General features: G+C 42.5%; 1 protein-coding gene across 1 annotated transcript in view; it reads left to right on the forward strand.

Annotated features, from left to right (window-relative positions):
* GALNTL6 (polypeptide N-acetylgalactosaminyltransferase like 6) overlaps positions 1-16,941 on the forward strand; it is a 2,683,170-nt gene that overhangs the window by 1,699,730 nt on the left and 966,499 nt on the right. The window lies entirely within an intron of this gene.

Below are 16,941 nucleotides of genomic sequence, written 5' to 3' on the forward strand. Positions count from 1 at the left end.
AATGTAACAGGGAGGTGCCGGTTAACAGTGTGTTCCATGTATGTTGACACATTGTACATATTTACATACAGACTGCATGACAATGTACATTGTGACTGTTTTGGAGGAGCTGGCTATTTGATGGCAGACAGTGGACATTTTGACTACATGATGGATGTGAGGTTGTATTCGTACATTCTCATGCCACGGTGTCATGCAATGCCAGATGTGATTGGCCAGTTTCTGCGCATGAGCGGCACCAGTTGTGTCCTCTGTCCTGTGGTGTAAGTGTTACACTTTGTACCACATTGTTATCAATGTTGATGTGCTGAGATTGTTATGTGTGTGTGCTGCATTGTTGGCGAGTCTGCTCTGCAGCTCTGATTTGGCATACCCTTATCCCTATGAGTCGGTGTGCCTTTGACTTGCGTGCTTTTCGGGTGCTGTGATGTTTGTGACTTGGGTCATTTGTGCTCTTGGACATATTTAATACTCTTGAGCATTGCTTGTCTGCAGATGTGGTTTTGATGTCATGGGTTGTAGGTGCACGTAGATGTGTCAGAGTGTGACCTGCTCCTTCACGGATGTGGCCCACACTCAGCCACCTCAGAGTTCTCTCGTGCACCATGTCATGTATTATGAGTGCAGCCATGCTATCTGTCATGCAGTGTCACTTGCATGGTCCGTGTGGCTCATAGAGTCGCTGCTTTTCTGGATTCAGCACATGTGTATGGGTAGGTTGTGGCATTGGTGATATGGAAGGGGGCCCATTTGTGCACATTGTGAACGGGGGCCTACTTGGTGTTTCTATGTGTGCTGCAGTGTGCCAAGGGTGTCAGGGACGTGTTCCTCACTCATTGTGGGTGTGCAGTGTGCTGCGCATGATTGTGCATGTGTGCCATTGTGCCCATCTCCTTCCATCCCCCCAGTCCCTGGCCGTTACTCATCCTGTTGCTGTTGGGTCAGGTCATATCGAGCTGTGTCCAGACCCCCTACTCCTTGCACCGTCTCCATACTGATGACTGTGGCCACCATTTGCTCCAGCTCATCCAGCTCTTCCTGTGGCGCAGGAGTCCTACCTCCAGTCGCCTTTACTGTCTTCCTGTTGGCAGCGAGTTTCTCCTTGGTTTGGCTGTGCACTTAATGGCAGCGCCTCTTGACCTCCTCCATTGACCTCCTCGACACTCTGACTGCATTCATGTTGGTGCCGATGGACTGCCATATTTCCGTTTGTGTTGCAAATGCGGCAGTGGAGGTGACGGACAGTTGTTGGTAGTGTTCAATCACCTCAGTGACGATGATCCGGTCTTACTGCGGACTTGAACCCCGTCTTCCTCTTCTTCTCCTTGCCCATTCCTGAGCACGGGGTTCCTGGCTGGACCTCCATGGGGCCTGTGGGGTTCATGTTGTCCTCTGCACTCGGTGTCGGGTGCATCCATGGTGATACGCAGTTTGAGTTGGTTTTGCTGTGTTTTTTTTGTTGCTTTTATGGTGCATTTTCCCGCATGATGCGTGGGATTGCAGGCCTGTGGCTGGTTTTCGCTGATTTTTGTATCGCGCTTGGCATCATCGCAGCTTTTTTTGCGTTCATGTTTCGCATTTTGGTGGGGTCGCGTTGACTTTGTCACAGACTTTTAACATTTTATCGTGAGCCTATTGCATGGTGCCACTGGCTTGGAAATACCACGTTACCACGGTGTTATTTTCAAGTGATAGACTGCGATGTGAAGAGTTGATTAAGCTACTTTTGGTAAAGTTATCACACGTTCTTGAGAATATCCCCCAATGTATCAAGGATGCTTGTGAGAGCAGTTTGTTTTGGTGCTAGTTATCCGTGTGCTTCAGGCATTTCTCCTACTTCACTTTATGTTTGGATCAGATCTTCGGATCGACCAAGAGGCCCTTTATTTTCAATTTTCTTAATAGAAGTTGCAACTCCTTTGCGTTCACGGTTGATTTCTTAAACACTGGCAGGATCAGAACTTGCTAAATTATCAATAGGGTTTTGTAATGTGTTCACTGTTTTAACACTGTGAATGTACACACCGATAGAAAAGCGCTTCTGATCTGATGGTGGACAAAGGAAATGTATAACCATTTGATAACAAAAGACTAAAAAACAACATACTGTCATTGCTGGCTCAAGGCATGCAGAGCCAATAAGAGATGAACTGTGGAACGATTTCACATTGCAAACATAAGGTCTTGCATAGTCACTGCTTTTTGCTAATTACGGTAAAAATAACATTTGCATTGTCATCTATTTGGAATTTAAAACTCTTCTACTATAGAAGAGTTTTTTGCCATAGTTGCCTATTGTTAGCAAAGAGGAAGAAAGGATGCTGTTCACATTGATTTGCAGAAGAAGCTAGAACAGGCCATTTAATGACAAGCATTTGCAATGCAATAGGTCTCGCATTTGCGAGAGTTTCAGCTATTGGCATTGTAAATGACAATGCCTTTTAATTTTAACTTTGAGGTTTTGTACCCATTTATAGAATCATACTTCTTGCGCCATTATTTAGCTGTTTCTTTTATTTCTTCTCATGTCACTTGCACTGTTCACTTTTCTGCATGAGCACTGATGTGCACACGAATGTTTGGGTTACACCTACATACAATGTAAATAGTGCTGATACCTCAAATGTATTCATCTTTTTAAAATATAGACTGTTCTATACATTTTTTTCAACCATTGATGTCTCCTTGTTTCCTTCTCTCTGTAATTGTTGTTTATGCTTTACATATTTGCCCTACGAATATTACCTATTGAGACGTTGTTGTCTGTTAAAACACTAACTACCCAGGTCTCAATTGGGTCTATTGGTAACCTCCTATGGTCTTTCCTGAAATTATAGATGTGGGAATAGAGGCAAAGAAACTGTCAGGAGGCGCACTGATAGTGCACTACCTAAAGGGTGGCTCACTGTCAGTGTGCCCCCTGATGGCAGCCCTCTGGAGGGGGTGAAGGGGGTCTCATATACCCTCCAGACATCCCCTTGCAGGTGGGTGTAGTCCCTCAGTGAACCTGCCTGCAAGGGGATATGATCAGTTCCCCATTAAAAGTGCAGTCACGGTTGCTGTCTGCACTATGAAATACAGAGCGGCTTCAAAGTAGCTGCTTCATTTTTCACAATAATGCACTGCCCCCAGGGCAGCACATTCCATGTAATAGGGCACACATTCCCTGTTTACGACCGGTGCACCTGTTTTAAGGTACAAACAGGGAAAGTGCGCCCTTTACATAACAGGGCCCCTACAATTTTGATATACATCTAACAGTTTAACAAGGGGGGACAATAAATGTTGACATGAATGACATAACCTCACCCAAACTTGGGAACCCTGTCATGAGGAGGCTGTACAACAAGTGAGCAGTAGTACCCTTGAATTTGCCTCATTTAAAGATTTGTAATCCACTGATTAAACATACTACACAAGGTAGGTGAGGGTTCATCCTATACGAGTACATGTATTTATTGTGAATCTAGAAGGGGTGGGCTATTTCTGGTAGGAGAATTGTACTTCCTGTCCCTTTGTCTTTTTATGAAAATTATACAGCATTCCTTTAACGCATTTCACATACTCTTTTGTGTGCTAGTTGCCGGTATTGTACCTGTGCTGAATGTGTGAGAAAATAATTTGTTGTTCTTCCTGCTGCTGTCACCTGGCCTTTACGTATTATTTGTGTTAGGTAAGGTTGCACTGCATCTGTGCGCACTGTACCTTTATTGTGTTATGAAGCTTGGTATAAAACTTTCCATTCCACATGTGAAAAAAAATCAAACCACATTGCCAATGTTTGTTTTCAAGCATGAGATGAGTGAAAGAGTGAACCGTCTCAAAATATATGAGCAGAGTTGACTTTTGTTGAACACATGAAACAAGTGGTTTTTGAAATAGAGTTGGCAACTTTGTAAAATTTGAAAAGTTAGCTGACAAGTGGTTTCATGTCATGTATAACCCCTCTAGAAAAGTTTAGCATTTTAGCCAACACATGTTTGCATGTTTGGGTATTGATCCCATAATGAAACTGTTTAATGGAAAACTACAATGTAACATGCTGTTGGCTAAAAAAATATATGGTGGTATCCTATGTTGTAGTGCCTAAGGGCAGAGTTGTGAATTGCAAAAGACAATTTATTTCCTGGTTTTCTGGTTTTTTTTCTTGTAGGCAATCATGGATAAATATTTCTGTGGGCTAGATGGCAAACATAGCCTTTCAGTTGCAAATGGCAGAATTTCATTTAAATGGGCTAACATTAACACTCCTTGGAATACTAGCTTGCTAAAAAAGATCTATTTACCAGAACAATGCCAGCATCAGCAAGTATAAGAATAATACATTAAATTAGTAATATCATTAAATATCTAATTTGTATTCTCTAAAAGTGTAACAATCATAATGAGGCAATTTTTAAAACAAAATACATATCACTAATTTAAATAGAATTTGTATTTGTTTAAATAAATAATACAAACATTAACGAAAATAAAAACATTACATTGAAAATAAACAAAACTACCAAAAGTGTTGGAAGCCAAAGGAGTCAAATTTAATAATCTGACTCCATTTTTTAAAAAAGTAGGGATTTAGAAGGGTTACAATTACTATTCCCACTGAAACATAAGCAACAGTAGCAAATGTGTGGGGCTTTGGAGGTGTGAGCTGTTCTATTCCCACTTCAACCTGAGCAACAGTAGGGAGAGTGTTGGACTTTGGAGAGGTTAGATTTACTATTCCCAAACAAATGCAATCAAAAGCAGGAAAAGTGTTGGACTTTGGAACTGTTTGATATTCCAATTCCTAATCATTCCGCAGACATAAAAAATGTCAAAATAAGATATAAATAAAACCATAATAAAATGCAAAGAGAAGATGAAGCAATGTATATGATTGTCCTTGCAGGTAGAGCCAATTGCTGTTTTGGATAAGAAATATAAAATACTTGTTGAGGAGGTTCCCATTAGTTTAAGAGATGCTGATATCTTTTCAGAGCATCTGTATTAATTGAAATACATCATGTCTGTATACAACACCTTCCTCCATTATTTTCATATGCAGGGGATTCATACCAAGCGCTATAAACAAGGTATAAGCAACTTAACTAAACTATGTTTGTAACTATGACCCTTGTCCCTTTCCAACAAACCTTTTAAAATAGCACAGATCCCCATGCAATGTACAACTGTGATAGGCATTGACAAATGAAGGTCAATATGGGAGGGAGAGCTTTTTCATTGAAAAGAGTTATTTTCTTTCCTCTCACCCACCAAAAGCACTTTTTAAATCATGTCCAATCACCATATCTCATCCATTACCATTAATTCCACTTTGGTGATATTTTGGACTTTTCACTTCCTCCAACCAGACGCTCTGGTCCTGTAGCTGGAGCTGTAGTCGTTCTCTCCCCCAGGTTAGTCATACCTGCCAAGTACCATTCATCAGGTGTTGGTCTAACGGATTTCAGTGTGGTTGTCTACATCACCGCACTGAAATGCAAAGTCACTCATAATTGACAAAGTGCCTCCAAGGCCATCAAGCCCCGTACTAGCACTGCTAATCATGCAGCACTGGAATGGCAAACTCAAGCTGTAGTGGCAGCGTGCCGTGGCGCTTTTCCCGGCAGGCTTGGGAGCTGCTGCTACAATGTAACAGCCATTATATTACGTACAATGGCATGGTGATACGTCCTGCTGACGCCCAATGTGACGTGAGCAGGTGGGTGCAGTTCCTGAGAAGTAAATTGTGGGAAGCTGCAGTGGCAATGAGCGCTGCCCGCAATGCAGGAATTATGTTAAAAAATGTAATCCCTATACCCTGACCCACCAGACCCTACCCCACGGACCGCGGCAGCCGCTGGAGCCCAGAGTACACACTTGTGCATGCCTGGGCGGCATGGTTTTCTCCGAGAGTCATTACGGCCATGAGGTGGCCGGACCAGTACCGAATTGCCCCTCACCTCCAGTCAGTGCCTGGAGAGAGGTAATGGTATGTCTCACTCTGATTTCTAATCAAATAAAACATTTGCTTTTTAAATTGTATTACTTCTTTCCAGCACGCAGTCATGATCTCCAGCCACCTGCCCTGTTACTGCTGAAGTTAGTCTGTCTGATAAGTCACTGTAGTTTTCATTGGAGCTGTGCGACATACAGCCCATCAACTCGTTTTGGGACGGTCAGGGTCAGTGACTCACACTGTGTCTGGCTATGTGTGCTGTTGCTACCAGTCCAATTACTTTCAGTGCCAGCGGCGTCACCAAAGTCAGCAGAGCCTCTGTGACAGCCTGTGGGTCATGGTGTGATCTGTGCCACTGTCTGCAGGGCTGGACAGGTAGCCGTGCGCCAACCGCGGCAGACCGCTTGGGGTTAATAATTATATTAGTGTTTCAGTGAGGTTCGTTTTTGAAATATTAAGGTTTTTTTTAACAAGATGCTGTACTCGTTTGTCTTAAGTCATATTTACTCAGCCCTAAGCCTTTTTCCCTCATCTTCATTCTTTGATTTTGCACGTGATAAAGTGTCACTCATAGTCATTAAAATGTAACTCATAATTAAACTGAAATTATGAAAATGTCACACATAGCAATCTGAAACATTGACAGCTATGGTTAGTTCACTGCTACGTCTTTCCCTCTCAGATGGGGAATGGTGCCTGAAAGACACTTTATATGAGGGGACCCCACCCATTCTCGAAATAGGACTTGCAGGCTCTGCTTGAAAGAGTAACAAAAAAACTATTTTGTTTCGCTTTAGTCCTGGTTCTACAGGGCGTCAGTTCCAAGCATTTTGCTCATGGCCGCTGCTTCAGAAAGACTCACGTTTAAATCACAGACAAGCTGAAGGGGCCCCTTCATGTATTGACGACTTGTGGCCCCCCGGTCTGCAGGGGTGCCCGTTATGCCTCTGACTACAAGAGAAACCGTCCTAAATGAGCATTGACAATAACACAACGAACAATACAACAGTACACCTTCCTGACGCGATGCAAAAGATTTGGGAGACCATTCTTGTTAAGTCCAGTGAGGCAGCAGTAAATGTGTCCAGGAGTACAAACGTCTATAAAAAGTAGACTTAAGGACAGAGGGAGATGAAATACAGAACGCGGAAGAATGGAAACCCAGAGTTTAGGCTAATTACACTAAATCATGCAGTTTTATGGACACATCCTGCCTCATGGAATTTATGCATGAGGTCGAATGTTTAATTTTCCATCTACACAATAAAATGCAACGTGGCAATAAAGAGGCTGCAATAATCTTTTCATAGACTTGAACTCTTCTTAACTTATTAGCTTTCAGACATCAAAATAAAGCCTCCTAAAGTCTAAGGGTTCTCCTTTTTAATGAACATGCCGTGCACGCTGGTGGAGAAAATAAATCCCTGCCCACAGGCCTTTAAAATGCATGGGCACGTGGTTTATTTAACAGCCAGCAGGCAAGTATAAAATGGGCATGTCTTTTTCATGTTTATGTTCTTCAAAATAGTAGGCGCTGCTCGGGTCGGAGACATTAAATGGTGTAACCCACACTGATGTGTGACAATGTGAAGACCATGTGTATTCCGACCTCATTCATAAAAGCTACAGTAATTATCACAGGTGTTCTGTTTGTCCAGAGAGAGCCAGTAGCAGCATGATGCAGGGATGCATTACAGAAAAGATGGTCTAAAGGACAGAGGCTCTTAGACATGCCTCACTACAGAGGGGTGGTTTATGGCGTAAATGTGCTTTGAAGAGGAGAAGTGCATTGAAGGAGGCAATGCTACAATGGGAGAAGTGTTTTAAAAAAAGTGGATGCTTTAACTGAAAAGTTTGTTTTGAAGGAAGCTGGTGCTTTAAAGGACAAGGTGAACGCTAGGCAGATGGTGTTTTATTTGAGAAATGTCCTTTTAGGCTATTACGTTAAAGGGAAGATGCGCTTTAAAGTGAATATATATCATGTAAATGACTGACAGAGTTGCTTTAAATGAAATTGGTGCTGTAAGACATAAGTGCTCCTAGTTCACAGCTATGCAAATAAAAGCTAAACCCAAACCTTCAAACATGTATTCAGCGTGCTCTAATCCAGTCATCATTACTGTATGTTGCTAGTTCTAACATATAGCAAGCATTTATTTTCCCACCTACGTTTTTGGAGTAATCATATATATCCTCCTTTCTTCCCCTTCTTCCCAACACGATTTTGGGTTGTTTTTTTCCTGCATGATTCTATTTGTTGTAAGTTCTGGAAATGTTGCTAGCCTAATGTTCTGATCTGAAAGTCGAGGACAGTCTGTAGAAGGGATGTCGATTACTAAGGTGCCTTCATATCTTCTTAAGTGAAGCCTGCACCAGTGGGTAAGTTCATGCAATTACAGATACCTGGCTGAAAATCTGTTGTTTAGTGGCATATGACAGCCAAGACTGGACACTTCCCAAAGCATTTTTGCTCTCCCCGATCCATACTTCCTCATCTGCTCTACATGGTTGCTTTGTGGTGGGGATTAAAATACCATGCAGATAATTGGCTGGGTAAACTGCACACAACATTCTTTCCCTCCACTGCCCCTTCCTCTCCCAATAGGTACCACTAGTTGTATGTGCTCACTGCTGTTCCTTCCGCCACCAACTTCCCATACACAGCAGTGTTTCTCATTATGTTTGGGCAAAAACAAAACTGCTCTTTTTATGTGGTTGATGGAGACTACATTCTATGGCATTGTGATCCTCCATTCACCAAATTGCTTTTGAAATTTAAATATTTCTGATTGGTAGTCAGGGCACTCCTTTGTTGGTGGCACCATCACTGGAGTTTATGGCGCATTGTGAGATAATGTCGTGTGTTGTGAAGATTATAAATTGTAATCACTGTAGCTCAAAAACGTTGTGGTAAAATGCAGTATGTTGGCACATTTGTAAAGCAACTCTTAGGGGGGAGAACCTCCAAAACCATTGCACGGTGACCATGCTCAATATGGGGGCTTGCTATGACCTCTTTCTCCAGACCAGGTTCCTCTGGCCTACTAAATGCTTCATTTATTTGATTACATTGCCTAATATTATGTAGATCATACTCAAATTGCACTTGATGCCACTTTAAGTGTAATAGTGTTCAGATTATTTATTACCTTTTAATGTGTAGTGCACTTATCAGAGTAGTCTGGTAAAACAGCAGTCAAGTGGTTTATGTCAAGTGTGACATCTTGAGACAGTCCTAGTTTCTTACCAACAATATTCTGAAATCTGTGACTCATAGATTTGTGTTTAGCATTATGAGTATGCACTTAAAATACAGCATGCATAATGGTGGACAAAGAACCAGTACTGGGTTCCCTGAACACTTGTGCCGGTTGACCCTGGTGCTGCTCTTACCTGTCTCCTTGTCCTGGGTGCTGGCGAGTTCGTGTTGCTGCTCTGCTCTTTCCCCTCCCGCCGTCGCAGTGATGTTTATGGCGACCGCTGCGTGAAGGGGGTCAGCTAACTACATTCCCCAGGCTCCTCTGCAATAGATACCGGAAGCGGACATCCTGCATTTCGCACCAGAAGGTGCTTCAAAAGTAAATCCGCCCCCCGCATCGCGGGACCGCGCGTGGGCTAAGCCCGGACAAAGGGCGGGCCGTCTGTGGCCGTCCGGGGCTGGCAGAGGCTGGGCTGGGCCATATCCCTTTCGTTTGCCCTTCGTGAGTAGTAAAGTGACACTGTGGACTGTTTGCTATACCTGTGTGTTTTCGAACAATTGTGGCATTTTGTTTCTTTTTATAGCTCCTTGTAAGCATTATTGCCGCTCACACAGGTTATTTATCTTGTGACTGTGAAGAACCCAGGATTCAATTTGTATCCATTGTATCGCATCCCAGCGAATTTGTGCTAAGGATGGGGAAGAGGGCCTGCTCCGTGAGGCAACATAACACAGCTCCCTCAACTAGTATGTCCAAACCTACATCTATTGACAGAATGCTCGAGAAAGCTCTAGGAGTAGTGGCTACGGAAATAGAACGTACAGAGCGGCGTCTTTCCATCACCCCAAATTTAGAGTTACACTCCCAAGTCTCTGATTCTTTAGTTAATATACGGCCATTAGACACCAGAGCTCTCTAAAGATCAATCTCTCATTGAGGTGAGCCAGACTCTGGATCTTCCTAGAGAGGATGTTTCTCGCTGTCCTGGTCGTAAATGTAAGGAAAAAACTAAACATATAGTAAAATCACCCATAAGAAAGAGAAGGGGACAGGATGTGCCCAAGGAGAAGGGGAAACAAGGCAGGCCCCAAAAAGAGGTTAGCTCTGTAACCACTAATGATCAGCCCGCTTGGGTCTCTTTGCTGATGACGAATCTCCAACAGCAGATAAGATTAATCATTAAAGAAGAACTAACCCCTGTAATAGCAATGTTGGATAGCCTGTTAGTAAAGCGGAATGCATGGGTACAAAATAGTGAGAAGTCTATAGACACAAACAATACAAAAAGTGTGTCAAGTGCCCAGGCTTTTTTGAGCAATATGCAAACTGATTCCCCCTCAGTAATTAACGATTCTAGCAATCAGACCCTACAGGGAAAATCCACATATGTTAGGGGGGAAACTGTCACTACAGCGGGACGATGCTTGGCACCAACTAACTTGGCTCCACAGGTCCGTCCTCGGTTACCAAGAATAACGACATTGGAGGATCCCCAGAGGCGGAGGTTGGATGACATCCTCCCTAATCAGGTCATTACCGACCCTGAACCGAAAACCCAAACATACTGTCCCCAACCATAAATCTACCACCCGAGTCTGCACCATATGTATTGATCCTTGCAGGAACCCCAGTATTAAGAAAGGGTCTATCAGAATCACACCAAGAGCTTATGCATAAAACCATTCATTGGTTAGCTAACCATAGTGATTTTGGCTACGAGAATACCAATGAGATCTTAACTACAAGAAGGGTGGGATGGATTGGTAAACATTACAAGGATATACAAGGGGATTGTGTAATAATTAATTTTAGAAATCAATGTATCATCGAGCATATTTTAGCAACAGCACTAGTGCTGAATAGGGGGTCTATTATTTTACTTCCCTTAGGATATTTTTATCCCCCAATAAGGCCCCAGCATCACTTCCAAGATCATTTACCCCAGTTGAAAATGAGATTCCCAACCAAAAAAGTGGTACCTTTAAATCTAGGCCAGTCGTTTTATAATTATCCAACCTTTAACATTCCTACTGGCAATAGGTTCAGTCCCCTTGAGGGAGTGGACTGACAGGGGGGGTCAAATGTTACTATTAAAGTGGGAACAGTCATGACACCACCTGATCTAGAGCACCAGGAAAAGCGACTTGGGTTAACTTCTAAGATTGAGGAAGAACCAGCCAGAGGGAGCCAGACTGGCTGTTGTAATTTAAGTAACCCTTGTTTGCGGTCTGACCATTCTGAAACCCCAGATTATCCGATGCACCTAGCTTGTAAACCAATGGGTGGTGCTGAACCACTAAATGTTTCTCCAAAGCAACTAATAGTGATGACCCCGCACACGAACCCACCTAATGCCGAAGTAACAAGGGTTCTATCTTGGAATATTGCAGGTCTAGACGACCCGGAATGGGGAACCTTTATTGACCAGTTTGAAATTTGCATGTTCCAAGAAACCTGGGCTAGAAGAGAGGTTCTTAAATTAGGTTATGCGAGTTTCAATATTCTGGCATCCTCGAGGGGAAAAGGGAGACTTTCTGGGGGGCTTATAATCTGGGTGCGATCTCACTTGGGGTGTTCTGCAATCCCAATTAACACAGGCTCTAGTGATATTTTATGTGTATCGCTACAGTTCCCGGCAAAGTCCCCTGTTCTCTTAATAAATGTATACTCACGACCCTCCCCAAAAGGTTATGAATCTAATACTGTGGAAGAATTAACCACTTTCTTAGGTACCATTGATACAAACCAGTTGATTATACTAGGTGGGGATTTCAACTGTCAGTTTGAACCATTAGAAGGATTACCACTCGATGGTTTGTATGATGAGGACCTTTTTTTAAAAATCCCAGAGTCAGGTTGTCCTAAAGTCAAACTATGGTCCCCATTGGCGATCCAGATGAGTTGTCTCACCATGAGGCATTCCCTTCGTGCCTGTAATGGGAGATCCCTATCTGAGACATCGAATAGCTACACATTTTTTAGTAAAAATCGGGGATCCATACTTGACTATATTTTTATTAATTCTCATTTTTGGGATAGGATGTTGGATTTCATGATAATTCCTCGTCTAGATAGTGACCACTATGCTCTTGTGGTGGAACTTAAAGCATTGAACAATGGGAGTCTGTTGAATACAGATAATCCCACTGACTCTAGGCTTGTGGTTACCCATTGTAGAAAGAAAGTGAAATGGTATAATTTTACTCAATCAGAAGAAAGACTGGCCAGCTTGTATGATGCCCTGCTCCCGGTTTTTATAGATGCATCTAAATTGTCTAGCCCGATTGGAGAGGGTATAGACCTCCAGCAGGCCCAATTAAACTTTGATAATCTAGGCAAAATTACCTATGATTTCTTTTTCCCAACAAAAAAATTGAAAAAAGTTAAGTGGCCTACCCATCCATGGTACAATACCTCTTGCCGCCAGGCCAAAAAGGTACTGGTCTCAGCTATTAAAACTAAAGACCGCCATTCAATACGGTCGGCTAGAGCTAATTATAAAGCAGTTATACAGGAGGCAAAACAAAGTTGGGAAATTGAAAATTGGGCTACTATGAAAACCGCTCTGGGCGATAGAGACATGAAGACTTTCTGGGGAATCGCTAACTCTGGCACAACCACGCTGCATAGTGCGGTTGAGCCAAACTTAGACGAACAGATTTGGCGGGTACACTTTGAAACCTTGTATGCTAAGGAATCGGGTGATGAACTTGTCCCCGGCTGTGATTTACCAGTTCATGGTTCTTTGGCCACTGAGGATTTAAACCCTCTATCTGCAGTAGACCCGGGGTTGTGTATCTCTATAAAAGAAATACAGACCGCATTGGCTAGAATAGCTTCTGGCAAAGCTCCGGGACTTGACAAGATACCCGGTGACCTATTTAAAAGTGAACCCGCTATCTGGGCTCCATATCGCTGGATGCTTTTTAATTCAATTTTGCAAGGTATGAAGATTCCCCCAAGCTGGCTTGGTGCGGAAATAATTCAGATTTTTAAAAAGGGCTCCCCACTCCGTCCGACGAACTATAGACCCATAAGTCTAATAGATATCTCCCAAAAAATTTTTGCGAGAGTGCTCCTCCTCAGACTCCAATCTTGGATGGAAGAGAGGGACATTTTGTCTGTTCTGCAGGCCGGGTTCAGGGAAAAATTGTCGACCTCAGACCAAGTCCTAAGATTACAATTATTGTATTGGAAAACTGTATGTCTGCAGGGGGGGGAGTCTTTTTTTAGTCTTTGTAGACTTAAGATCAGCATTTGATCTAGTACCCAGGGAAAAATTATGGGTAGTTCTAGGTGAGTTGGGGGTCCCTGTTTATTTAATTCATCTTTTTAAACGTTTGCATGAATGTAACTATGCCCAAATAAGGTATGGGAAGGATGGCAATCTCACAGCCCCTATACCAATTAATCGTGGTGTTCGACAGGGTTGTGTGCTCGTGCCAACCTTATTCAGCCTTTACATTAACGGTTTGATTGATGCCCTGCTATCAGCAAAAGACCTGGATGCCCCCAAGCTAGCCTCTCGTAGAATTTCGGCTATGATGTTTGCTGATGACACCCTGCTGATTGCCAAATCTCCCATGGGGATCCAAAGGGTTCTGGACAATTTTGAGGAGTTTTGTAGGGATAGAGGTTTAGAAATAAACCTCCAAAAAACAAAAATTATGGCATTCAATTGCCCAAAAACCTCACGCCCTAACCCACTTTTAAATGGTAAACCCCTTGAAAGAGTGTCATCTTTTGTGTATTTGGGCTTCATTATTACCGAGTCTATGGATTGGGGGGCTCACATTACAAAATCTACGCTAAGACTAGCACAATCTTCAGGAGGCATCATGAAGGTCTTCAACAGGTCCAGTAAAAGAACTGTTAGCCCAGCAATTGAAATCTATAGGGCTCAAGCAAGAGGAGGGGCCTTATATGGCGCTGAGTTATGGGCCCACCAAAACCTGACAAAATTATCACAGGTGGAGAATCAATATTTAAGACAGTTATTTAGACTACCACGTAGTACCCCCTTGGTTCCGCTACGTTTCGATACAGGCATAACACCAATATCTGAAGTAGCGGGCCTCAAGCCCATATTGTATTGGCGTCGCCTCTGGACCTCCCCCGAGCTTATACCATATAGGGAGGAGTTATCAGAGGTATTGAGGACTCGGGGTGCTGCAAAAATTCAGTGGTTTGACTATATAAAACGTCTTTTATCTAGTATGGGCCTAGGAGATTGCTGGCTCGATCCTGAGTCAGCTTGTCCGTTAATATCTAAGGGTCATATGAAGGCATGCTATAGAGACTACTGTCTAACCCAACTTAAAACTTTTCTTGGGATTGGGAAATGTACTAGTGCTTTTTTAGAAATAAAAGATTTCCCTCGTTTTGAACCGGCAATAGATCTCATTACTCCACCAGCGGCCAGGAAGCTTTACCTACAATTTAGATATGGGGTACTTCCACTTCGTTGTTTCACATCTAAGTGGAGAAATCAAAATATGACCCAATGCCCGGTCTGTGACTACTCTGAGGAAACAGAGCTTCATGTCTTTTTTTGTTGCTCTGGCTATCAGAAGGCAAGGAGCCGCTGGCTGGCTCAGATCTGTAGGAATCTTGGCAGCAGGTCCTGCCTAGAAGCCTTTAGGATACTGAAATCCGACTCGGGAATACCAATTGTATACTCGGTGGCTGGCTTCCTGTTTTCTATGTGGTGCACCAGAAGGGCCCATTTGAGATCTCATAATGATGAATTGATTCCCTAGGTAGCAACTGTGTAAATACATTTTCCGTTATTTGCTCATGCATAGTTTTAATATAGGAACTTATGTTTCCGTTTTTTTATCATAGCTTTGTTTTTAGTTAATTTATGTATTTATTGCACCATTCACTTTCTATTCCAACTGTGCCATCTTTTGTCCAATTCATATATTCCAAAATTCAATGTATTTTATACCTGAAATTGCATGTATATGTATTTGTTTGCTCTATGTTGTACTTTTTAGGACATTCTGTCCGAAATAAAGTTTTTTGATGATGATGATGGTAATAGTGTTCAGATTATTTATTACCTTTTAATGTGTAGTGCACTTATCAGAGTAGTCTGGTAAAACAGCAGTCAAGTGGTTTATGTCAAGTGTGACATCTTGAGACAGTCCTAGTTTCTTACCAACAATATTCTGAAATCTGTGACTCATAGATTTGTGTTTAGCATTATGAGTATGCACTTAAAATACAGCATGCATAATGGTGGACAAAGAACCAGTACTGGGTCCCATATTTCGCGATGACACACGGCACCTGTACACATTTACCTGAAATCAGCTTTGTGAGAATGTTTTGACCTGTTGATTACTTCCTGTGCTTTATCTCATTGGTGAGGTATCTCTGCTGTGCTGCTTCCTGCACAGTACTTGCTTTTTGTAGCACAAGCCTACAGTGCTCTACCTTATATTGTACCTATTTTGTCAGTCAGACATTAACTTCTTTCTGTGCTGTCCTAATGTTGTGCAAGGGAGTCCTACAGTTGTGCCTGTTGTGCTTGTTTTGTGATGTAGGCCTGCTCCAATATATCTGCTTTTGTAACAGAGGATTACATGCACTCCTGCATCTTATGGTGTGCCTAGAATGTGAAATAGATCTGCTCTGCCGCTGTACATACTGAGTCCATATTATTTGACGGGGGAACTTCCCTGCGGGGGGAGGACTAGGGACTTCACTAGCTTTTATCAACCTTGTACTGGTTTTGTGACGACAGAGAGATCAGCACTGATGTTTCATAGGCTGATTTAAGTAAAAGCAGCTTTCTCACTTGTTCCTCTCGCTGTGTCTTTCTGGTGTAAAGATGGTGGCGGTGTCTCCTGACCTGTGCATTTTCTGTCTGTGAAGGGACCATGCAGGTGCTGCCTGCACAGTGCATTGTGTCTGGAAAGTGCTGGATCATGTTCAGTGTGATGGAAACCTCTAGTGCTGCTAATGAACTTGCAGTTTGTGGGGAACTCTTACACTGTTAAAGTTCTGCCGTAACTGTTCTGTGACTTAAAGAGAAACGTGCGTTACTGATGGGGTGACGTGTACTCTGTGAGAGGCACTCCTGCAAACCTGCACGTTTTGAATTGGTGTTTTGTTTTTATGAAATTTTGAGCGCTGCTACCTGTCCAATTCTCGATGTGCGCAAGGGTGAAGTTTGTACTATTACCTTTGTCACACTTACTCCCTGAGTGGGAAGGTGCTCTCTTGTTGACTTCACTTTTGAGTTGTGTGGCCTTAAACTGGTTCTGCACTAAGGCAGAGAGTCATAAATAACCTTGGGAAGGGACTGAATTTCAAGGCCGCGGGACAAGGGACTGAATGTCAGCAAAGGACTCATCAAGATTGGAATGAATAACAAATGATGAAAATCAAAGATATGAGGGATTATGAGATAAAGGAAGAAAGAGGAGTACATAGCAATGAGCAGTAGAACATAGCAAAATAACTCAAGGGAGTCCGATAGAGTGAGAGAGTAGAGAACAAGTGACAGATGGTTAAACAAAAAAGAGTAAAGTGAGAGAATGAAAGGGGAAAATAGTAAGAGAAAAAAACAAAACGGCAAGAGGTGTTCCAAAAAGATGATTTAAAAGCAACTGTGACAATATGGTGGAAGGAGCAAAGAGAGAAAGGGATGAACTACAAAGAATTGAAGAAATCGGAACAAACCGACAAAAAAAAAAAAAAAAAAATATATAGGAAAGAAAGGTAAAATAATAATAGGACAGAGAAATACATAAATAGAAAGTAAGAAACAAAGAACATAGCAAATGAAAAGAG

This window comes from Triturus cristatus, chromosome 2_2 (assembly GCF_964204655.1).
Source record: "Triturus cristatus chromosome 2_2, aTriCri1.1, whole genome shotgun sequence".
In the NCBI taxonomy this organism is placed as follows: domain Eukaryota; kingdom Metazoa; phylum Chordata; class Amphibia; order Caudata; family Salamandridae; genus Triturus; species Triturus cristatus.